Raw genomic sequence first — 26384 nt, 5'->3', positions numbered from 1 at the left:
CCATTTGGAAAAAGCCATATATTTTGTAATATCAAGAGGTTTTTTGTTTGTTTAAATAAAAGCTTTTAAATCACACATACACCCTCTTTAATAATGCTTTGACATGCTTCACAAAGGTTAATATTTTCCTCTGTAAAACCAAAGCAGACTTTTGTAAAAGACTGCTGCATCTTTCCTCTTTATCCTGGTGGGCTCATTTGCAAATTCATTCATACAGTAGAGGGTTATACGTAAGACAGGCTGTGCTGAGTTGGCTAGATGGGAAACAGAGCTCATTTCTGGAAGTCTGATCTTAATTCTGGTTACTTAGTTCTGAATACTTCTCAGTATGAGGAGAAGAAAGTTTCGTTGGGGGGATAAAGAAGAAGACAAGCTGTTCTCTGAATTCTGAAAATTTCTCTTTCCAGGATGGGTGAATAATCATTTCGGAAGGGTGATTACTGTGATGTCCCAGGACAGCCACAATCCCACCCTCACAGCCCACTGTGATTCTGAATACACGCCTTTCCTGACCAGGAAAAGATATAGTATCAAAGTGAAGAGCGACATTTTATATCAGTACATTTTCATTGGGACTTTACAATCTGCTGGATCGTTGCATTATCTCATCTTATCGTTTTTATAACTTTATTAACATTTCTTTTTTTGTATGTTGACAAATTAAGGCCTAGAAACACTCGGTAAATTGCCCAAGGACACACAAAACTATAGCACGTGAGGATCTCAGTTTATGTCACGTGGGCTCTCTAACACAAAGCCACTGACATTCTGGACCAGACCATTCCTCGGGGTGGGGCTGTGCTGTGCAGTATAGGAAGTTTTGCAGCATCTCTGGTCTCCACCTACTAGATGCCAGAGCACCCGACCTTTCCCCCAGAGATGTGACAACTGGGATGTCTCCAGACATTGCCAAGAGTCTAATGGCGGCTAAAATATTCCACGTTGAGAGTCGCTGCACTGGATTATTCAAGTAGACGAAAACAGTAATTCTCAAGGTATCCTCCCAAGACCAGAAGCATCATCACACTCTGAGAATTCTTGGAGTTTTGAATTCTCAGGTCCCACCTCAGACCTACATGATCAGAATCTCAGATATGGGGGCAGCAGTCTATGTTTTAACTTCCCTCCGGGTGGCTCTGACAGTCCCTCAGGTTTGAGAGCCACTGGATTACAATCATCCTTCATAGCTCTCCACACTCGTGCTTTAAAGGGAGAGAAGGTTGACAGAGAAGAAGGAAATTCCTCTCAATCCTCACAAAATAGCAGGGGCTGCCGGTTACCCTTTAGTAACACGTATCAATATTAGATGGAAACTGGCTGAAATGACGTCTCCAACTTATAACTCACTGTGTTTTGCCTTCTTCATCTATAAAGTAAAGAATCACAAGACTTTCAAGTTCCTAAGCATTCTGACTTGCATTTGAGTTGTCTTTGACTGCGGGATATGCTGATTTGAAAAAAATTAGGAATATTTCTCATCTAGTCCTTCAGGGAGGGATGGCAGACGCCGGTGTGTCTCCCTAAGGTGGATGACTGTCCGACTGAGTAATGTAAAAAAATAATTTCCGAATTCCTCCACCATGAACCACGGTGGCCATGGTGTGAGGGTGTATAAGGTTCTTGCTGCTGCTGTAACTAACCACCACAACCTTGGTGGCTTAAAAGAACACACATTTATCCTTTTACAGTCCTGGAGGGCAGAAGTCCAAAATGAGTCTTAAAGGGGTAACTTCAAGGTGTCTAGCAGGGATGGTTCCTTCCGGAGATTCCAAGGGGAGGACCTGTTCCTCGCCTTTTCTAGCTTCTAGAAGCCACATTTATAGTGGTTGCTTCCTCCATCTTCAAAACACATCCCTCCCATCTCTGCTTCCACCACATCTCCTTCCCACTGCCTTGACATTCTTCTGTCCCTCTTACAAGAAGCCTTGTGGTAACAGTGGTCCACTGAGACAACCCAGGATCATCTAGTCATCTCAAGACCCTTAACTTAATCATGTCTTCCAAGCTGCTTTGCCACACAGGCTGACGTGCTCACGGGTATCAGAGATTAGGGTATGGATGTCTTCGAGGGCCAGTTACAGAGGAGCAGATGTGAGCATGCGTCCAGACATGTCCATCCAGACACCGGTAGCTTCCTCTGGAGGCCACCATCAATCAAAGCAATATGGTGATGCCTCCTGTTTGCAGGTCACACTGCCTCTCCCAGCACATCTTGAGGTACGGTCCTTTGGAGGAAACACATCATGCTCTCTTTACACCCACCCCTGAGTCATAAACAAAAGAGGGACATGGGCTAGGAAGGATTTGCATGCCCATAAAGGAACTGAGTCACACCTTGCAAGGATTCAGCTCTGATTGTGATCAAAGGCAAAGCCGTGGGACCCTCCATCCCAGTCAAGGCTCCACTATATGCCACCCTAAAGGAAGTGCTATAATCTCTCTGGACGTTGTTTCTCTGATAAGGAAAACGGGCCTAAGAAGAGTCTGTTCACTACGTCATTGTCATGATTTCATGAACCAATGAACGGAAAATCCTTAGCATGGTGTCGACGATACTGTAGGCCCTCAAAGATTGGCGCTAACATTTTTAAGGGATTTAAATGCCACCAACTCCAGCCACTGTGCCTTTTGTCTTTATTACGTGCTGTTTACTGTTAGTAAATAACGTTCAAGTGCCTGGTAGATGCTAAGTCTCCAGAAGAGAAATAGAAGTTTTGGGCACTGACCTCAACAGCTAAAATTCTAATCTAAAAACCTGGGGTAGATTTAATTAGCAAATATTCATCATCGAGTCGTGTCCAGTGGGCTTGTAATTGAATCAAGAGTAAAGGAAATCATGTCAACTGTCCGATTCTAGGTACTGCCTGTCAACTGTCCTATCTATTGCATGTCAACTGTAATAGTCTAGGTATTGCATGGCCCCAACAGTTGAGTCCCTGGAGAGCTGACTTTTTTTAGAATTACTTTTGCAATAGGGAGATTCTGGGCTCATACTGTGCACATATATGCAACCAGCTTCCCTTTAATCCTACAGGCCACACCCACCACAGGGGCTATTACTTTATATATCCTGGGTACACAGCGAGATTTTCGTCCAATAAAATGATGCATGTTCATATGGGAAATACAGTTCTGGAGGGCAGAACCTTTATGAAGAGGCAAGTGCTACATTCTTCCATCTTCACTCCCTAGAGCCACACTGTGCGTTCCTCGACCGCGTCGACGCCATTCATCTTTTACATAGTTGATCTCATTTTCTGCACCAAAGAGGAGACATACGTCCTCCAGGAAGGAAGCCACGAAGAGGGAATTAATACTATTAAAAATTTGGACGAATGATTGTCTTCTCAAGTTTATCCAGTGATGGAAGGCGTAATAATGTTATTACAAGCGCACCTTGGAGATACCGGGGGTTCGGTTCCAGATCACACGACGAAGGGAGTATCGTTGATACATCAAGTCCCGCAAACTTTTTGGTTTCCCAGTGCATATCAAAGTTATGTTTCCACTGGACTGTAGTCTATTTAGTGTGCAACAGCACTGTCTTCAAAAACAATGTACATCTCTTCATTCATACTTTATTCTAAAAAGTACTCACCATCCTCTGAGCCTTTAGCCAGTTGTAGCAGTAGCGTCAAAGCTCACTGATCGCAGATACCATGACAAAAACAATCATAATGCAGAAGTCTGAGATATCGCGAGAATGACCAAAGTGTGACCCAGACTCACCACGTAAGCAACTGCTGTTGGAAAAATGGAGCAGAGAGATTTGCTCAGTGCGGGGTTGCCACAAACGTTCCATTTGTGAAAAGCACAATATCTGTGAAGCACAGTAGAAAGAAGCGTGCCTGTATTCCATGAAAAAGATGACTCCACTTCCTAATAGATAGTAAGGCATTTCTCGCATTAAAAAAAAAATATATATATATATATATATATATATATATATATATATATATAAAGCACTCACATGTGCCTAGACCTGTTCTAGATGCCAGGGACAGGGACGCACAGTGCATTGGTTAGATGTAAAGGACTGGACTTGTGATGCATGTGATCTATTTCTTGGCTTCTGGTAGGTAATCTGGTAGGAACTGCTGATGAGCTTTGATGCTAATGAAGGTGCCTTTTGAGACCCCTTACTATTACTGCTGCAGCAGAAACTACAATAAATTAGTGACGGGATCACATTTATATTTTATTCTTATTTGTCTTAATTTTCTGTTTTTCTTTACATTCAAAGAGAGGGAACTGCTCTTGTGTCCTCCATATACCACCGATTTTATATTTCAAAAGCTGGGTTTAATCTGTTAACTTTATTTTTTATCTGTTTTTGTCATTATTGCCTTGCTTATCTCCAGTGTAAGCCAGGTGACCTTCTGAGGAAAAAAAAGATCTTTCTCCCCTTATATGTGTTGCTGATAGAACGCTTTGGTCCAAACTACACAAAGACTTCATTTGCTTTTCAACTTACGGGACACTAATTCTCCCCTAAGGCCGTATTAGTATATTCCTACAGTGACATATACAGTGGTCAAAAGTAATTAACTGGAGCTAAATACATATTATAAGTGAAATTTGTAGTAATTTAAATTTTAGCGCAACAAAATATTATATAGCGATTGAAAGAAATCAGTAAGGACAGAGCCTCATAATACATATGAAACGTTGCAATATCTGAGATGAAACAGTGAGTCCTAACCTGTTACAGAGTACAATACACTTTTATTTAAAACTTAAGGTATTGTCTTAAAGAATACATACATACAACCCATGAGTCAATAAAATAAAAGGTACAGACTGAAGGTAACAGAAAGAAGGAAGGAAGGGAGGGAGGGAGGGAGGGGAAAAAGGAGGGAGCAATTCGTGGGCCAATAATGACAGTATGTCAGAAATCAAGGGTTATTTTTAACTGGTGTCCACGCAATGAGTTCAACTTGAAAGGGAGGTTCTACAAGGATTAAAACCATTAAGTGGTGGAAATTCGGATGTCAAGAAGGTCCTCATATTCTGTAATTCTCTAGTAGATTGAATTTTGAAAAGTACGGCACTATAATTTCTGACAGTTTATGGAAGTGTTATGGAAAAAAAATTGTCTAAATAAAGAGCAATTTTGGGTAAAGTTTTAACCTCCAGCTTGTGCATGCGTGTGTGTGTGTGTGTGTGTGTGTGTGTGTGTAGATTCATCTCTTAGGTCCTTTTTTCGTCCTTCTTTGTATTATCACACTGACATCATATATATATATATATATATATATATATACACATACACACACTTGCAGAATCAAAGGATGGTACACTTACTATTTTAGTCTCACTTGCAAAATTAGTTAAAAGTCTCCAAATTCAACTCATTGCAACTATGCATACGTTTCATATTTTTTAACGTTCTCACCTTACACTTTGCTTATGCATATAGAAATGATTTCATCTGTGTCATCACTTATCTGCGTATAAGCTTTCCAGTTAAACACAGAACTGCTTTAAATTTTTGCCATTAGGTGCCTCTATTGCATATTTTGACTGAACGTAATTTAGACATAAAGCGGGTGTTTAATTTTAATTTGTATGATAACTTCAGTTTGAAAGATACACGCACCCTAGTGTTCACAGCAGCATTATTTACAATCGCCAAGATATGGAAGCAAACCCTAAAAAGTCTATTTTTTCATGGAATTCTTGAGGAAACATTAAAACGGATTTCTCTCTGGATGTGTGTTGTCAACGGTGGCCATCACAATTAATGCCGGTATAAATATTTTAACCCGCCCCTTGCGAGGCTGCAGGTTCTATTTTGAGAGGTCTGGTGGACAGGCTGGTAATTGCATCAGACACGGGCTTTCAATCAACTCTGCAAGCCGTGCGTCGATGATGCGCAGAGACCGTGATAATTAATCATCGACTTTTCTACAAGATAAAATTCCGACAGCTCCAGGAGACCCCTAAGTACACAGCCGCCTCTTCCCGGGAAGGGTTAGTTACTCAGAGCGCAAAAACCTGTGATTGTATCTTGCCGAATGTTACAAGGGTGCTCTGTCAAAGGCTCCCCCAAGGTAACTTTTCCCCTTGGAGGAGAGTCAGATTAATCACCGCTCATCCCCACTCTGCTGGGCCCCATCCCAAGCACGTAGGGAGAATCTGTCAGTGGCATCCTAGTCACACGTTTTCTTTAAGCCAGACTCCATTTGCCCAGAATCTTTTTCAGCATTTACCTTATTACAAATTCTTCGGAACAAATTAAAGATACGAGTTAAGGCTACTCTTAACATGGCTATGATGGTAGAGAAAAATATAGAAACGATAACCGCCCAGATTCTATAGTGTCAAGGCCCAGGGTGTTCTGGGGATAGAACAGTTTGATCAGCTAAATCCAGAAGATGAATGAAAAGCAGGATAAGGAAGGACATTGAAATTAACAGTATTTCCCAGTAAAAAATACTATGAATTGAGGCAGAGGGAGAGCAGGATATGCAAATTTCACCAGGAAACAAACACTCCTGAAGAAATCCGTAAGATGGAGAAGGGTATTTGCAAATGGACACCAAGAACGGGCTATGGATTGAATCGGTTCCCATTTGGTGACAGTTCATCTGCAGCTTTACGCATCTTGCATCTCCTTAATGGGAGGGCTTTTGATTTTGTGGGGGAACTTCCCTCTGCCTGCAGGCTTTGATGCTGTCTGTGTCTATCGGGTTCATTGAAGGGTGATTCTGCCTGTGAAAGTATTTACTATTTGTCAGGGCTTGTGGTGAGCACGTGGCGTTTGCCGACCCCTGGGAAAATAAGCTTGACGTTAGTTAGGGCATCTTGCAAGTTTGGCTCCTACATAAAGCAAGGAGGTGGGGCTAATATACACTGCCCTCACTCTGCAGATGACAGAGATGGTGTGTAGCTCCTTAAAATGTGGTAGAGGAAGGGAAGAGGGGAGGGAAGGAGGGAAGAAGGGTAGGAAGGAGAGAAAGAGGATTATTTTCATGAGTAACCAAAGGAATCACGGTGGTTGTGAACTTGACCCAAGCTGGAAGTCTTGCTTTCTTATCTGCCATCTTCACGGTGCCCCAAAGAAGGGAAGAAATACACCCTACAGACATACAGGACATGGGATGTTAAGATGGGACTCTGCAAAAAAGCCTGAGTCCTCTCCTGGGGGGAGAACATCAAATTCTCTGAGCTCAAGGTACCAAAAAAGGTAGCAAAAGAGAGCAGTTGGTGAACCTTAAAACCTATGACGGTTACAATGGTTTAGGGAGTGGCCAGGAGAAAACCGCTGTCATATTCTGAACGGAGGTGAGGTACCATCTAAGAAACAGTTGCTTTTCTCAGACAGCCGTGTGTGGAAATACAGGGAATGCCCTGGCTGGTTCTAACAGTGGAATTAGTTGGCTGTGAGCAAACTTTGGGAGCAGTCATGGAAAAACTGGAATAAAACACAAACACAAGTGGAGACTTTAGCTTTGACCCTCTGTGACCCACCAGCTAGGTGTCCTTGCAGACATCAGCTGCTCTGCATGGCCTTGAAAACTTCTCGAGTTTCTAAGGCTCCTGAGCTGCAGTTGAAGTATTTTTTTCTGAATTCACTTAGAATTGATTAAAACAAGGATTTTGAGGAGGTCCACATTATTTGAGAATACTAAAAAAACCCAAAATCCCACAAAGTGAAATTTGGTGGAGTTAAAACCAGAGCTGAAATTTCAGAGTTAAAGAGTAAAGAAAGGGCCTCGCTGGGACCTTCACTTGAAAAATAAAACGGAATTTCTACAATGTTTCTTGAGCTGTTGACACGGCCAAGTCCACATTTGTCAGGGATTCGATGTGGTCCTAAATATTCATATTGGGGGCTTTCTGAAATGCCACATCTGTGATAAGACCTGCAATTTCCTTTCTCAAAGATCTGCACCGAACTTACACTGAACTGTCAAATGTCTGAGAGAGAAGACATCAGTTAGGTGCTGACAGACACCAAGGGTATGGAGCTGAGAGGGACGTCTGACTAAGAATTTGTGACTATTTTGTATTAGAGTAATTCCGCCTGTTCTATCCATCCCAACAGCAGAGACCTCGGTCATGGGAAACCCCACACCTGGTTAAAGAAATAATAACAATAAAATAAAGAAGACAGTGAGAGAAACAGCAAGGGGGTTAAAAAATAAAAGCGAATAGCTCCAGCCCCTTGTTGAACTGGCCACCCAAAGTCTACCTGAACCACTGATAATTCTACCTCCTCAGCTGGGTTTATCACCATAAGCCTACAAAATATGTTTATACAGGCATGACCCGGACATACTGCTGCTTTGGTTCCAGACCACCCCAAGAAAGCAAATACTGTCGCACACATTTTGTTTTTGGTTTCCTAGTGCAGAGCAAAGTGATACTGACACTAGACTGTCATCTGTTGCGTGTGCAATAGCATTATCTAAAAAACAACAATTACCTTAATTAAAACATACTTTATCACTAGCCGGCACTAGTCACCATCTTCACCTTCAGTGAGTCGTGATCTTTTTGCTGGTCTGAAATATTTCGACAATGACCCAAATGTGACACAGAGACACTCAAGTGAGCAAGCGCTGTTGGGAAAATGGCCCCAGTGGACTTGCTGGACGCAGGGTTGCCGCAAACATTCAATTTTTTAAAAATGCGGTATCTGTAAAGGACCATGCCATGACGTCTGCCTGTATGTACAGACCTCAGAAAGGAATTTCTTGCGTTTATACCGATTCCCAACGACCTGGGTCCCCGCCCGTGCAGATCTAGAGCACCAGGAATGATTTAGATGACATGATCCACGAAATAACAATGGGATTTTTTTCTGAAAATATTTTCTCCTCCGTATTCTCATCACAGAAGCGTGTTGCAAACAAACATTTACAACAGAGGCGTGAATTCAGTGTCTTCTCTCTTAGTCTTGCAGCACAGACTTCCTCCAAAGATCCCATGTATTACAGAAACAGAGGAGAATTACCTGGGAAATATTTTCATTATATCACTGAAAAAAAAAGTAAACTGGGAGGGTGGATGACTTTTTAGAGTAGCTTAATTTGTGGAACTGCAGAGGATTGTGTTTTAGAGCAAAATGTAACATGTAAAAGCCATTGTGGAATACATGCACAACTAAGACATGCAGAGATTCTAGCTGCTTGGTGACCCTTTGGGCTGCTGCCTCTTTGGGGAGAAGCCCAGTAGATCGGGGTGTGGGATATATTCACTGTCTTTACGTAGATCATCAAATATGCCTTGTAAGCAAAGGAAACCAGCTAGAGTTTTTGTTTACTTTTTATTTTTGGCTTACCTTTGCTGAAGAGTTTTACGCATGTCCACCAGATCATTAAAGGATCTTGGTTTAAAGATCACTGTGTTTTCCCTAAATCAACACAGCCTAAGGGTGAAAATCTAGTCTTTCCTTAAATCCTGCTGATAAGGGTTGAACTGCACCACTTCAATATATATTTATTTTTATAACTAAATATTTATATACCGAAGTCCTACCTCCCAGTACATGTGGATGTGACCTTTGGAATTAGGGACTTTACAGAGGTCACTGAGTTTAAATGAACAACCTATTTTCATGAGGGTGTTCCTAATCTACGGTGTCCTTATAAAAAGGGGAGATGAGGACACAGACACACAAGGAGGGACCACCACGTGAGGACACGGGGGGGAGATGGCCGTCTACGCACCAATGAGAGAGGCCTCAGGAGGAACCACCTCTGCTGACACCTTAAGTTTGAATTTCTAGCCTCCGGGACTGGGAGAAATAAGTGTCTATTGTTTAAGACCCCCAGTCTGCAGTCCTTCATAATGGCAGCCCTAGGAAACTAATACACCTGCTGATTCCCTCTATAGGGTGATGCCCCATGTAACAGCAGATGGTGTCTGTAGGGGAAAGATGACACACACTCCCACACACATAAAACCTCATACACACGAACCCACCATACACACAGTTTCGGACCGTGGTGTTTTGCTCCTTTCTTAGCCTCATCCCACTTTAGGGAAAGACTGCCTTTTTGCCAGCAAAGAAATAAGAAGAGAAATATGCTGCCCCCTGACCTTCTTTTTTTTTTTAAAAAATGAACTACCTTTCTGGAGTTAAATTTTATAATCCCAAAAGACAGAGCCACTTTAAGAAGGTAGTATCAATAAAAAACCATAACTAGGAAGAAATCCCCGTATCCATTTCAGCCCGCGCTTCCAAATCCTTTGACAGAACTGCGGCATCCTTTTAGGAGCCGGGAACACGGACGTAATTCACAAACCACTGCGGTAAACCCCTCTTTCTAATTCTCCAGACACAACGGCTCTTCATGCGGTGAGTGAATACAAATTAGCACACGGAAGAGATACCACAAAGACTGTTAAATTAAATTTAGCAGAACCTTCCTGCAGGGGATACTTCTGCTCCCCCACATTATCTGGAAACTTCAAGAAGGAGGGGAAATAGGACTGCATTGCTGCCTTCCCGATGCAGGTGGAAACAATTACAAACCTCACTCACTGACAATGTGACCTCAGTTGCTATGGCCGCTATCTATTCAAGGCTTTGAACTAAAATGTCTATTCAAGGAAACTCTTTGGCGTTTCCGATTTTATTCATGAAGCACCCCTCCCTTTTTTTTTAGGAAATCATAAATTAACTGCTATCACATTGATAACAATAATGTTGGTTTAATGTTAAAAACATCCCCACAGGTGCCCTGTGGCAGCCATCCTTACGCTGCACTGACAAACATCACAAGCTACTAATAACAAACCCACTAGGTAAAAACAGGATTATTCATTGAGCAGTGGAAATCAAAGAAGGAGACATAAAAATGCAGAACGAATAGGAAGGTTCTGAAAGGCCATGCAAATTTCCGGAATGAGAAAGAAAACAGGAACATGCGGTGCATGTATAAACTTTTCAGGTCTAAAACGAATTCTTCTCTGCTTAGATAAATATTCTGTCCACACACTTGGTAGGGATTATTTAACATAATTGAAGTCACCTTCTGCGTGTTTATTTTGCTCTCATTTTCACTTCAATTATCGAGAATTTATTTCCTTGGTTAGGAAAAATTGTTTTAAATGCAGATGTTACAGATCAAGCTGTTTATTGCTATTCAGTACTGGGATTTCTGTTTTATTGTTACATATATATTGCTATACATGCACATAGAGATATTATGCACATATAGATCATATATATTTAGGTGTCTATACGTTTATTATATACGCATATAATTTACATATATTGCACTCTACATGCAATAAATACGTGCATATAGAGGTATACACGTTATTTATACACGGACTCATACCGAGATGCAGTCAGTGAAAAATACGCAATTCTACATAGTTCTTAGCCACAGGAGAAATGATTACATGAACTTCTGTTCATACCCAAAATGCCAGATGCCTTTATTAGTAATAGACTAGGACCTAAGGATTATTTATACTTGTATACTTTTTCACGTTGAGTGAAGGTTGATTCTGGGAAAATATTGTGGGGTTTTAACCACTAAAGAAACGGTGAATATGACGATATACATGTTGCAGGAGGTCATGTGCAGACACAGAGATTTCGCCCTGGATGAAATCTGGAGGGAATCAAAATGTGGGGCAAGATGCTGGGAATCTGACACAAGGTGGGAATAACCCCAAAGAGGTGATCCTTGAGTTCATTTGTTCACTGAGACAGTCTGGAGAAGAAATGAGATATATACTTGTGGGAATATAGTAGCAGAAAGGAAGCTGAATAACAAGCCAATGAAAAAGCCATCTGAAATGATGGGTCAGAAAGAGGACAATACAACAACCTGCTGTGGAGGAAAGGGAGTGAAATTCTGCTGTAAAAAGGCATGGGGTGGGGGGTGCTTCCCTGGTGTCACAGTGGTTGAAAGTCCGCCTGCCGATGCAGGGGACACGGGTTCGTGCCCCGGTCCGGGAAGATCCCACATGCCGCGGAGCGGCTGGGCCCGTGAGCCATGGCCGCTGAGCCTGCGCGTCCGGAGCCTGTGCTCCGCAACGGGAGAGGCCGCAACAGTGAGAGGCCCGCGTACCGCAAAAAAAAAAAAAAAAAAAAGGCGTGGGTGGGGGGAGAAAAAAGAGAGAAAACTTTGAGTTTGGCAGTCTTACTTGATATTTGGAAACTCAATGACATGAAAAGTTCTGTTATTACTGTTTGAAATAGTATTTCTCTCGTCATCAGGGAAGGTAATCACCCTTTTTACAAATTCTTTATTCTAATTTTTCTGTTTGTACCTTGGCTACACTATTTCCTTTTAATGCCCTTACATTATTTCCTTTTTTCCTGCCAACTTTGGGTTTAACTTGTTCTTTTTAACAATTTCTTAAAATGGAAGCTGGGGTCATGGACTTAAGACCTTCGTTCGTTTCCAGTTTAGTCATTTAAAGCCATAGTTCCTGCTAAATACTGCTTTTCTGTCATCCTGCGCATAACAAATTGTACTTTCTTCATTTTGCTCAAGGTACTTTCCGATTTCCCTTTTTATTTTGATCCATTGATGACACAGAAGTGTGTTTTGTAGTTTCCAGTATTTGTGGATTTTTTGGACAGGTTTCAATCACTGATTATAATTTAATGCCGCTGTGGTCAAAAAACATACATTGTGTTGAATGGATGTTTAAAAATGTGATGGAGACTTATTTTTAGGCCCAGAATATGGTCTAACTTGGTAAACATTCTTTGTCTATGTGATCATTTATACAGGGATACCCTGTTTTATTGTGCTTTGCTGCATTTTATAGATTATATTTTTCACAAATTGAAAGTTTCTAGCAACCTTGCATTGTCAGAGGATGGTTAGCGTTTGTTAACAATAAAGTGCTTTTTAATTTAGGTATGTATGTTGTATTTTTAGACATAATGCTATTATTGCACACTTAATAGATGACAGTATAGCATACACATAACTTTTATGGGCACTGAGAAACCAAAAAATCTGTGTGACTTGCTTGATTGCAGTGGTCTGGAATTGGATCTGAAATATCTCTGAGATATGCCTGTTTGCATCTTAGAAGTAAGCTCAGTAATACTTCCAGGATAAAGATTCAACACCCAACAAGGTAAATTTTACAATGTCTGCCATACAAACAAAAATTGCCAAGCATGCGAAGCAGCTGGAAAGTATAACTGACATAGCAAAGAATAAAATAAAGCAATCAACACGGACGCACAAATGACCCAGAGGGTACAGTATACAGAGAGTAACTTTAAAGAGTTACTATAACTGTATTTTATAGGTCCACAAAGTTAGAGAGATGTAAGGCATGAAAAGATCTAAACCAAACATCTAGATATGAGAACTACAGGGGGTGAAACGACAAATCCACTTAGTGCAATAACAGTAAGTTAGACTTTGGCGGAGAAATGACTCATGAACGTGCAGACAGGACAATAAAAACTCTACACATTAAAACACAGAAAACAGACTTTTAAAAATGCATAAAACTGTGAGAAAATGTTAAGCACTTTTCCATGTAATTGAATTTCCTGATAAAGGGAATCACAAAAAATATATGAAGAAATAATGAGAAATCACTTTCCATATTTAATGTAAAATTTATCATACCAAGCTCCAAGAAACTCAGTCAATGCAAGCACAAAAATTATGAAGTAAACTATGATTTATCAAAATCGTAAGATGACGCTAAAGCAGTATTTGGGTCAACTACATAGCACTCCATAAGAAAAGTGCTGTAAAGTAGTGATTCAGAGAAAATCTGACAGCAAACCAGAAATAAAAGCTAGCTTACATACCATGAAGGAGAGAGAAAGATGAATGCAGATTTCTTCGGAAAAACTATGCAAGCAAGAAGGCAATGGCATAACATCCTTAAGGAACTGAGGGGGAAGAAACTCAATCAAGATTAGAAAAGATACTTGCAACCCCTATGTTCACAGCAGCACTATTTACAGTAGCCAAGACATGGAAGCAACCTAAGTGTCCACTGACAGAGGAATGGATAAAGAAGACGTGGTGCATATATACAATGGAATATGACTCAGCCATAAAAAAGAATGAAATAATGCCATCTGCAGCAACATGGATGGACCTAGAGATGATCAAGACTAAGTGAAGTCAGAGAAAGACAAATATCATGTGATATCACTTATATGTAGAATCTTAAAAAAAATGATATAAATGAACTTATTTCCAAAACAGAAATAGACTCACACACTTTGAAAACAATCTTACGGTTACCAAAGGGGAAATGGGGGGAGGGATATATTAGGCGTTTGGGTTACATATACACACTACTATAGATAAAATAGGTAAACAACAAGGACCTACTGCATGGCACAGGAAACTATATTCAGTATCTTGTAATAACCTACGATGGAAAAAAATATGTATTTATATGAATATATGTATGAATGAATCACTGTGCTGTACACCTGAAACTAACACAACACTGTAAATCAACTATACTTCAATTTAAAAAGAAAAATAAAAGTAAAAAATTAAGAAATAGAAGCTCAAAAAAAATCATACAACCAGCAAAAATATATTTGAAAATTAAAGATGATGTAGACATTTTCAGACATGCAAAAGCAGAAAGAATTCATTGACACAGACTATACTACAAGAAATGTTATGGGAACCCTTCAAGAGAAAGGTGTGATTTTGGAATGTATTTATACAATGGAATAAAGGAAATTGGAAATTGTAACTACATTGAAAATGTGTAAAAATTTTTATTATTATTTAAATCTCTTTGAAGATAATTGATTACTTAAATATGATAACAATGTGAAAATTATAATTACATGGGTAAATATTTTTCTTATTATTTAAATCTCTTTAAACTAATTGACTCTTTAAGCAAATATGACCTGCTCGGGTATTATAACATGTAAATGTAAAATGAAGGGCACTAGCACAAAGTTCAGAAGGAGAGAAACACACGTACAGTCTGGAAATATTCTTAAGCTCTGTGTGAAATACATTGTCATTTGAATGTAGATTGCGATGTGAATAAGCCATACTACGAATCCTAAAGCAACCAGCAAAATAAGAAAATGAAGAGTTACAGCTAACAAATTTACACAGGAAATAAAATGGAATCATAGGGCTTCCCTGGTGGCGCAGTGGTTGAGAGTCCGCCTGCCGATGCAGGGGACACGGGTTCGAGCTCCGGTCCGGGAAGATCCCACAAGCCGTGGAGCGGCTGGGCCCATGAGCCATGGCCGCTGAGCCTGCGTGTCCGGAGCCTGTGCTCCGCAACGGGAGAGGCCACAACAGTGAGAGGCCCGAGTACCGAAAAAAAAATAATGAAAGAAAAATAAAAAATGGAATCACAAACAAACTTCAATCAATACAAAACAAGTGGGAAACAGGAAAAAGAACATAAAACAAATGAGACCAAAATATAAAAAACGAAAAGCAGATATTTCAAACCTTGCCATATCAACAATAACATTAAATGCAAATGGTCTTAAAACCCCAATTAAGAGAAGAGCTTGCCAATTTGGACAAAAGGCAAGACCCAAACTATATGATATGCTGACAACTATTAATGTTTCTTTAAAACTCCCTTGAAATATAAACATGTAAGGAGGTTAAAAGGAACTTGACAGAGAAAAGTAATACCATGCTACCTCAGACAAATGCAATTTGGTGTGGCTGTATTCCCATCACAGAAAAGAGTTACTACTTTTTTTTTTTTTTTTTTTGCGGTACGCGAGCCTCTCACTGCTGTGGCCTCTCCCGCTGCGGAGCACAGGCTCCGGACGCGCAGGCCCAGCGGCCACGGCCCACGGGCCCAGCCGCTCCGCGGCACGTGGGATCCTCCCGGACCGGGGCACGGACCCGTGTCCCCCGCATCAGCAAGCAGACTCTCAACCACTGCACCACCAGGGAAGCCCGAGTTACTACTTTTTTTAAAAAAAAATTATTTTTATTTTTAGCTGCATTGGGTCTTCGTTGCTGTGCACAGGCCTCTTCTAGTTGCGACGAGCAGGGGCTACTCTTGGTTGCGGTGCGCGGGCTTCTCACTGTGGTGGCTTCTCTTGTTGCGGAGCACAGGCTCTAGGCGTGCGGGCTCAGTAGTTGTGGCACCTGGGCTCAGAAGTTGTGGCTTCAGTAGTTTTAGCACACAGGCTCAGTAGTTGCAGCACACGGGCTCTAGGGCACGCGGGCTCAGCAGTTTTGGCTCGCAGGCTCTAGAGCGCAGGCCCAGTAGTTGCGGCGCACAGGCTTAGTTGCTCTGTGGCATGTGGGATCTTCACGGACCAGGGCTCGAACCCGTGTGCCCTGCACTGGCAGGCGGATTCTTCACCGCTGCGCCACCAGGGAAGTCCCAAGAGTTACTTCTTGACAATAAAAATGTCAATTTACTAAGACAAAGATGTCTATTTACCAAGACGCATATACACCTAACAAGAGACTCCTCAAAAAGGCAACAGACCAAAACTCGTAGATATGCACGGACAGCCAGAGAAACTCACAATTTAAGTTTAATTAATTTAATCAAGTTAAGATTTAAGTACTCTTTCTTAATAACTGACAGAAAAAGGAGACAGAATTAGTAAGGATATGAGAGATTTGTTCAGCATGTCCAACAACCTGTCCTAATCGCTATAGAACTGTCCACCCAAGAACAGGCAAATAACATTGTAAATCAGCTACACTACAATAAAAAATTCAATATTCTAAAAAGAAAAACCCACAAAAAAGAATTTACAAGCTATTGCTGTAAATCAGCTACACTACAATAAAAAATTCAATATTCTAAAAAGAAAATAAACCCACAAAAGAGAATTTACAAGCTATTGCTCTGAAATTTTACCCACTGCATTTAATCCTAACATGTTAACTTAAAAATATATTACAATTAAAAAGAAAAAAACTAGAATAGCCAAAGAGGCATTAGTTTCAAGAGAACACATTCAGTATGTTAGCCCATATTCTGAACCACAATACTTTTCTTAGTAAATTTAAAATGACTCTGGTCATATCTAGAACATTTTTTTAATTTTAATTTTTTAGTTCACATTTAAAAAAACAGAAGTATCGGTGACTTACTATTTTATTTTTAATTAGAGATTTCTGGATCCAATTGGAAGGGTAAAGGGAAATATTAGTTACCTTTTAAATTAGTATAGAGGGTGCTTACTCTCTGTTTTCTATACTTAATTTTATACTTATAATACTTATCATTTGAAAAAATTAAAATTATATATTAAATAATTCTGGAATATTATTTCCTTTTATGTAGTAAGTATAAATTAGTACCTCAGGACGACAATCTAGTGAAATGCATGGGTGTTCACAACTGTCAAATTTTTGCACACTAGTATTCCATTTCTTAAGAAATCCAAGGACTCTTTATTTTTCTTCTTCAAATACAACATTCTGAGGAGTTTCATGTGAAATTTCAAGCATGACAAAATGCTATCAGAGGGTTGATAACTATGACTTCAAAAGAGGCTGAAAAGAAGCTTTGCTCCAGTATTAAAAGAACCGGGTTTGACCTTAGGGTGCAGAGAATCGTATATTAAGAGAGCAGAGAAATTCCGTACAAATTCTGACATGAAGGATACAGTGAGTGAGAGGATGAAGCAAAGTGCAAAGCAGCTGCTTAAAGGATGAATATACAGATATATCACGAGCAACCTCCTAGATGTGGACCTTCTTGAGACTTTATAAGAGCCCTGAATAAGAAACGCGCAAAACTGACTCTCAAGGAGGTTATTGGTCTATGGCTCCTGCATTAATCTCATCCCGTGGGCTTCAGTAGCCAATACGACCTGCACATTTTAGAGCTTGAATTTCTCGGGAGTGTGAGAAGGAATGATATGAGTAGGAATTAATTGTAGCCTCTGGGCTTAGAGTAGAAGGAGTACATCTTCACTGCTGGTGAGTGGGTTACAGATGTAGATAGAATTGAGGATGAAACGACTACACCATTTGCAGCAACATGGATGGATCTAGAGATGATCATTCTAAGTGAAGAAAGTCAGAGAAAGACAAATATCATAGGGTATCACTTACATGTGGAATCTAAAATATGATATAAATGAACTTATTTATAAAACAGAAACTGATGCACAGACATAGGGAACAGACTTGTGGTTGCCAAGGGGTGGGGTGGGGAAAGGGATGGATTGGCATGTTGGGGTTAGCAGATGCCAACTATAACACAGAGGATGGATAAACAACAAGGTCGTACTGGATAGCTCAGGGGACTATGTATAGCATCCTATGATAAACCAGAATGGAAATGCATATATATGTATAATATATATGTACGTATGTGTATATAGATGTATAACTGAATCACTTTGCTGTATAGAAACAACACTGTAAATCAACTGTACGTCAATAATTTTTTTTTAAAAAGATGTAAATAAAATTAAAATCAGAACACATGAATTTACTTTTCTGTCAGTCTAGATAACTTTAACTAGATCATTCCCAAGGTACGCTACACAGCAAAACCACCACTTTTCTACCTGAGACCAATTTAATGTGTTCCTAAAATGTAACCTTATTTTCTTTCCATGCTGTAAATTGCTTTTGTCAGCTCAATATGGACGAGAGTGTAGCAGTGAGCAGTCTGTTAACATGCGTGGACCAATTGGGGGTAATAAACAAACATACGCGAGGCTGAGGAAGAACTCTTGTCCCTAAAATGATTCAGTTTTAGATGTTTTTCTTTTCAGAACAGGTGTTGTGCATGAAAGTTAGGGATAAAAATTTCAAAAAGCGTTTATCTGTTTGCAAAGATCTCCCAGCCGCTGGGTATTTGAAAGACTTACCGGGCTCTATGGAGCTTAGTAGATAGAGGTTTTATTTAAAGGCAAAGAAAAAAGAAGGGAGGGAGAGGGGGAGAGAGAGGACAGAGATGGAGAGAAGAGAGATACACAGAGGGCAAGAGATAGAGACTAAGAGACACAGAGACGGAGCAGGCAAACCCGAGTCCAAAAGACATCCCAGGCACCAGCTCCCTGGGTTTTTTTTTTTTTTTTTTTTTTTTTTTGCGGTACGCGGGCCTCTCACTGTCGTGGCCTCTCCTGTTGCAGAGCACAGGCTCCGGACGCGTAGGCTCAACGGCCATGGCTCACGGGCCCACCCGCTCTGCGGCATGTGGGATCCTTCCAGACCGGGGCACGAACCCGCGTCCCCTGCATCGGCAGGCGGACTCTCAACCACTGCGCCACCAGGGAAGCCCTCCCTGGGGTTTTATTTTTCCATGTCCTGTGCTGCGTCTCAGAACTGGACCTCCCACGCCTGTAGGGGAACCTTCATCCTTTCTTGGTAAGAGTCACAGCAGAGGGCTTCCCTGGTGGCACAGTGGTTGAGAGTCCGCCTGCCAATGCAGGGGACGCGGGTTCGTGCCCCGGTCCGGGAAGATCCCACACGCCGCGGAGCGGCTGGGCCCGTGAGCCACGGTCGCTGAGCCTGCGCGTCCGGAGCCTGTGCTCCGCAACGGGAGAGGCCACAGCAGTGAGAGGCCCGCGTACCACAAAAAAAAAAAAAAAAAAAAAGAGTCACAGCAGAACTTCCCAGCAAGCTCTGAATCCCCTTTTGCAACCACGCCACAGCATGTCACCAGTAAGGCCAGCTACACGCCACCGGTAAAGAAACTGAGTCTTGGGATCACCACGGGAATTTCGGACTTCCATCACACATCACAAAATCCCACTGCCCTTGGGCAAAAATCAGAGAAAGAGAGACAGCTTTTCCAGTCTGCCTGGGAATCAACTCTATCCTTCCTCACTGTTACATTTGTCTGGGGAGCGATGCATTCAGCAATGAATTGAGGGAAGAATATGTATTCGTGGGCTGATCCCCGTCTCCAGAGGGGCACATGTGACACTTGGCGCAATGCACGAAGCATCTCGAGGTTTACACAACAAACATCACAAATTCCTAGTATAATATACCCTCCCGGTAACTACAGTCGCCAGTCTGTGTATGAGATGCTCACAACGTATTCATCTTATAACTCAAAGTCAGTGATACCTCAGCAAAGCTGGACGACTAACGCCAACACCACAGTTAGGGCTTGAAACTCATGGACGTAACGTAAGCTCTATCATCTACCAATCAGGAGTGAATAGAGTCACCTGCTAGCTAAAAGCCACGAAATCAGTGGCTACTTAGGGAAGTATCATAACCAAAAACCAAATAACCACCACCACAAATTAAAAGCAAAAAAACCCCAAATACAAGAAGTTTAACTCCTGTGACTGTCGTGAAATCTACCCCAGTTAAACACCGGGTAACTCCCACAACGAGCATTGTGATCTCTGGGGCAGTGGTGTTACGTGCTTTAAGAAGGCACATGCACACTTCTGGTTTATTCTTTGTTAATCTTCTTTATCTTTTTTAACTTTTTATTTTACATTGGAGTATAGTTGAGTAACAATGTTGTGTTAGTTTCAGCTGTACAGCAAAGTGATTCAGTTGTACATAGACACGTATCTATTCTTTTTCAAATTCTTTTCCCATTTAGGTTGTTATATAACATTGAGCAGAGTTCCCTGTGCTGTACAGTAGGTCCTTATGAGTTATCTATTTTACATACAGTAGTGTGTACGTGTCAATCCCAAACTCCCAATCTATCCCTCGCTCCACCCTTCCCGCCCCAGCCATAGAGACTTCGTTCTCTAAGTCTGTGAGTTTGTTTCTGTTTTGTGAGTAAGTTCTTTTGTATCAGTTCTTTATAGATTCCACATATAAGCAGTATCATACGATCTCTCTCTTTCTCTGTCTGACTTATTTCACTCAGTATGACAATCTCTAGGTCCACGCTTGTCCTAACCACTGGGGTCTGCAGGTCAGGGAAGTGGTTGCATAAGGAGATTTTCTCCAAGTGGTATTGCACTGTGGTCTTAACCATGAGAAATACTGGTTTAAACAAACTCAATTTGTTCCCATTTCCCCTTTACCCGGGGCTTCAGGGTATTAACTGACCAACCTCCAGGAAGGTGAGTTAAAAGAAAATAGCTTCTCAAGCATATTTAACCTCAAAACCAGATTTTCACGGAATATCCCATTTTGGGCAATATGGATCTAAGACAAGAGTTCCTGAGCTCAGGGGACGGATCAGATATACCTATGGAGCTTTTAGAAACATATTCAATCCTGTTTGTCAGTCTAGACCTCCTCCTGAACCAGGGTCTCCAAGGTACCCCACGTATTCCCAAACTATCTCTTCAGGTATTTCGGGGAGAGAGTAGACATGCAGGCATTTCTGTCTCCCCATGAGTATGCACCTTCTCCAACATCTTTAAGGTAACTGTTGCAAATGCTGATGAAAACCGTGGGACTTTAGATCACGTGTGTCAAACGAGAGGAAACAGCAAGTCAATAACTTTGTCGTCAGGGTATGGCTCAACGATCCCTTTTAATTTTTTCTTTTTATAATTGCACATTGACACGACTTCCATTAAGCTTTGCCAGGGCTCCCATCACTTTCCCTGTCAAGGTGTCAGGCATCTGTTGCAACTGATTTAGATGATAGTGGCCAGATGACCCGCAGGAGTCAGGCAATTAATCAGATAACGGGAAACATGCTACTAAAATAGGCAAGTAATTGAAACAGCTTGCCTGAGAAGCTGTAATCAATCTACTCGTTCCTTAGAAAATATATGGATATTGAATAAGGATGTCACCTCCCTCCCCCACCCTACGCCCAGCAAGTTTTAAAATATTTGGGTGACGCTTAGCTGCGTATTTTAGTGGTATCAGCCTTTTAGTCCCACCCCTCAAAAATCCTTCCCCTTCCTCTCTCCAAAGGGAAGGTGGGAAAAAGGAAAGAAGTATCAAAATAGGAAGAGCCGTCTTGTCTTTTTAAAGCAAACTAAGCTAGCATCTGTTTTTGAGGATCCGTAGTTTCCCATGCAATTTTCCATGAAGGACAGACGGAAATCTGATTTTGCATTTAAAATAAAGCCAAAGAAGACCTAAAAGACATTTCTCCAATGAAGACACACAGGTGGCCAACAGGCACAGGAAAAGACGCTCCACATCACTCATCATTAGAGAAATGCAAATCAGAACCACAATGAGGTAGTACCACATACCAGTCATTATGGCCACCATCAAAAAGTGTACAAACAATAAATGCTGGAGAGGGTGTGGAGAAAAGGGAACCCTCCTGCACTGTTGGTGGGAATGTAAATTGGTACAGCCAGTATGGAGAACAGTGTGGAGGTTCCTCAAAAAACTAAAAATAGAGCTACCATACGACCCAGCAATCCCACTCCTGGGCGTATATTCAGACAAAACTATAATTCTAAAAGACACATGCACCCCAATGCTCACCGCAGCACTATTTACTATAGTCAAGACATGGAAGCCACCTAAATGTCCATCAACAGATGAATGGATGAAGAAGATGTGGTACATATATACAATGGAACATTACTCAGCCATAAAAAAGAACAAAATAATGCCATTTGCAGCAACATGGATGGACCTAGAGATGATCATACTGAGTGAAGTCAGTCAGACAGAGAAAGACAAATACATATGATATCACTTACATGTGAAATCTAAGAAAAGGATACAAATGAACTTACTTACAAAACAGAAAAAGACTCACAGACAAAGAAAACAAACTTACGGTTACCAAAGGGGAAAGCGGGGGAGGGATAAATTAGGAGTTTGGATTAACAGATACACACTACTATATGTAAGATAGATAATCAACGAGGACCTACTGTACAGCACAGGGAACTCTGCTCAATATTCTATAATAACCTAAAAGGGAAAAGAATTTGAAAAAGAATAGATACACGTATAACTGAATCACCTTGCTGTACACCTGAAACTACCACAACATTGTAAATCAACTACACTCAAATATAAAATAAAAATCAAAAACTGAAAAAACATTTATATGCAGGAAAAATGAAAATGAGTAAATGACTTCTCCAGTAAAAGTGGCAACAGAGACCTTACCCCTGGAGAGTTCAACTCTGAAATCACTGGGCCAATTTCAGAGGTGGACAGTGCAGGATACAGCCCGACAAGAAGCAAGACAAATTTGGAATTAAAAGAACAACTGATTCCCATATACAATCTTGTCTCTGAGTCATTTCTATACTTCATCTTGTTCCACTGCTGCTCAAATAGAAATGACCTCCTACAGGCTGCAAGATAGCACAATAATTTACACACATGTTCGTACTATAGGCTTGCAAATAATGATTTGGAATGGATTTTATAGTCACTAAGCTTTGGCTTCTTTCTTGATTATAAAAATAATAAAATAAATTTACTCATGATTTTTTTTCTGAGGCCATCAGATTACGTGCTTCTACTCTGTTCGGATTCTATTAGGCTTCCCTCCAGGAGATGACTTTTTCTGGCTTTAGATTTTTAAAAGAAAAAGCATGTTTAAAAGTCAGAGAAAGGGCGAAAAAGAAAAGGTTAAAACAATCTAAGTTCCTCATAACTTTGCCCACTGATTACACACATGGCCCCTGGAAAACGAAAAGGGCACGTCATCAAGGGGAGAGTTTGTTTTCTCAAGTCTGGAAAAGTAATCACTTGAACTTTCAGGGCGACAGACTGTCTATTCGTGACAGACTAACTAAATTCTGACCATACAATGCTTGTGGATTCGTGTGGGCATTTCCCCCCCAAATCACTGCCATGGAACGGGCAGGGGGGAGCATTGGGGCGTCTTGTTTTCTTCTGTTTTGTTTCGGTTCCCCTTTTAGAGATGCTTTTCACTGTCATTTCAACATAGATCACAGAGCCTCTGAATACATCTTCTGATGGCAGGGATTAAATGCCATTATATTCTAGAACAGAAGGTGGTGTATGAAAATACGTACTATGCAGTTCACGAAGCAACAGAATCAACCCAGAGGCTGCAGATAGGAGGGACCACTTAGGTCCCTGGGGAAGAGGGCTTTCTGGGAGAGCTGCCAAGGGGTCTTTGGCAGGTGGACACACCAGGAAGATAAACTGCACGCCAGGTGCACGAAGCCACAGAAGAGAATCCCATGTTCAGAGAGCAGCGGGTGTTCGAACAGGACGTGGTCTCCTGAAGCTGCTGGCTGCCTTTCCCAGGATCAAGCCCTGAAGAACGCCAAGGACAAGAAGGAAAAGAGAGAGACAGCCAAAGCCCACGTTTGCCTGGGGGCCGTGGCCACTGGTGTGTTGATGGGGTGCGTGGAGAAGTGGATGGCGGGGTCAGCCTGGGGTAGCCCTGAAAGTGTGTGGAGACCAAACTAAGAGGAGGAGAGACCGCCTTTTGCTTTCGTTTCTCTGCCACCGTGGCCTCCTCCATCACCTGTCTTCTCGAGGCTCCTAGTCTCCTGAGTCACACAAAGGCAGTGTGAGTGAAAAACGTGTCACCTGCATATCAGTAAACAAAGGATGTTGCAGCCATCGAGCCCTCAGCCACTGCAGCTGCCCCAATGTTTTGCCCTGAGGGGATTCAGGATGGAGAAAACCAGGCTCCTGGCCCTAGAGAGTTAAGGTGCATATCAAAGGAATGATTTCAGTGAGCCCGGACTCCTGCATCTTCCCATGCATACAAAGTGCTAAATCCTTTAACTTGAGATATGTGGTTTTCTTTCGTTAACAGGAATCTTCTGACATTCTGGCCTTTGTTGCCAAAACTTCTATACATCCAGGCTCCTCCCGGAGCTCTTTGGAGCTGTCCCCCAGAGCTACCTGGGAGGCTGCCTCCCGGACGTAGGTCCTCAGTTTTGTCCTCCAAATGAAACGTCATTCTCAACTTGGAGGTTGTGCAGTTTCTTCAGTCGACCAGCAGCATGGGGAAGTTTGAGTTTGTGAGAAGCTGAGAAAGACAGGCGGTGGGCGGATCCCCTCTGCATTGAATGTGTCTCACGACTGCACCTTTGGGGACGACAAGGGGAAGGGGACGGCATGGGTGTTGGCCCCCAGCCTGCATTTGCCGAATCTGACCCCCTATACGCCCTGACGCCCTCTTGTTGGCCCTGAGATGTCGAAGAGGTCTGCAGCTTTGAAAAGGTACTGTTTATTTGTTTTCCTTTTTTCTTCCAGTTTTTTGGGACATAATTGACTTCCAGCACTGTATCAGTCCAAGGTGTACAGCATAAAGATTTGACCCACATACCTCATGAAATCACGATCACAACACGTTTAGTGAACATCCAGCATATGGTATAGACACAAAAGTAAAGAAACGGAAAGAAAGCTCTTTCCTTGTGATGAGAGCTCTCAGGATTTACTCTCAACAACTTTCACATAAAATGAACAGCAGTGCTAATTACATCCATCGCGTTGTACATTACACCCCTAGTACTTATCTATCTTGTAACTGGAAGTTTCTGCCTTTTGACTACATCTTTATCCAGTTGCTCTCTGCCCAACCCGCCCCTGGTAACCATAAATCTCAACTCTTTTTCTGTGAGTGTGTTTGCCTTTGAAGTATAACTGACCCACAAGGCCGTTAGTTCCTGTTGAAAACACCCACATACGACTCTTCAAATCCTACGTGGACTTGACCACCAAAGTAATAAGCGTAACAGGTGGTACTAAATGATTCCGAAGGGTCTAAAAAAGTGTGTAGGTGTCACAGAGACCATTTAAAGCTATATTTTTTCCTAAGCACACAGACTATTACAATTGATTAAGTCATAAAAAATTTCAACCAAGATCAAAGATAAAGTATCCTAGAGACCATACTTTCTCTTACTTCATATTATGTGAACATTGATTGACATTAATTTATAAATTAATAAGAAGGTAGATAATGAATTCTTGCATCTTTAATAAAATATAGAAACATGCATAGGTAAATAATCGAGTTACAGAAGACATCATCGCCAGAATTCTAAAGATGAGAACTAAAGAATAATGGAAGTACCACCTATCAAAATACTATGTTGATATAAAATTGGGTCATGGAGGGAATTACATTCTTAAAATTTTTAATTAAAAAGTAAACTATCTCAAAAGCGATGATGTACATGTTCCTATAAAGAGAATAACGAACAGCAGAGACCCCAAGAATGTAAAAGGAAAGCAATACCATAAATAAGAGAAGAAATAAGCAATACGGAGTAGGGAAGGACAACTGAGAAATTCCACACCACCAGGAGTTGTTCTTTGGGAAAAAAACAAAACAAAACTGGAAAACGATGCACACCTCTGACAGTAAGAGATAAGGAGATGAAATACAAAATAACAACATTATAAATGGAGACGGAGTCATAACTACAGGTAAAGTAGAGATTATAAAAAGAAGAGAATACCATCACACCTTCAAAGACTTTGCCGTATGAGACAAATGTCAAGGCAAAGTTTAAGAATCATTTTAGGGCTGGTTTACTAAGAAGTAAAAAGATGGAAAATCCTGTGCATTAAAGACCCTGCAGTAGAAGCTAAAAGTCTTCCCACAGAGTTTAAAACCTCAGGCCCAGAAGA

Source organism: Pseudorca crassidens, chromosome X (assembly GCF_039906515.1).
Source record: "Pseudorca crassidens isolate mPseCra1 chromosome X, mPseCra1.hap1, whole genome shotgun sequence".
Lineage (NCBI taxonomy): Eukaryota > Metazoa > Chordata > Mammalia > Artiodactyla > Delphinidae > Pseudorca > Pseudorca crassidens.
The sequence above is the reverse complement of the archived record's forward strand: the minus strand, read 5'-3'. Positions refer to the sequence as shown.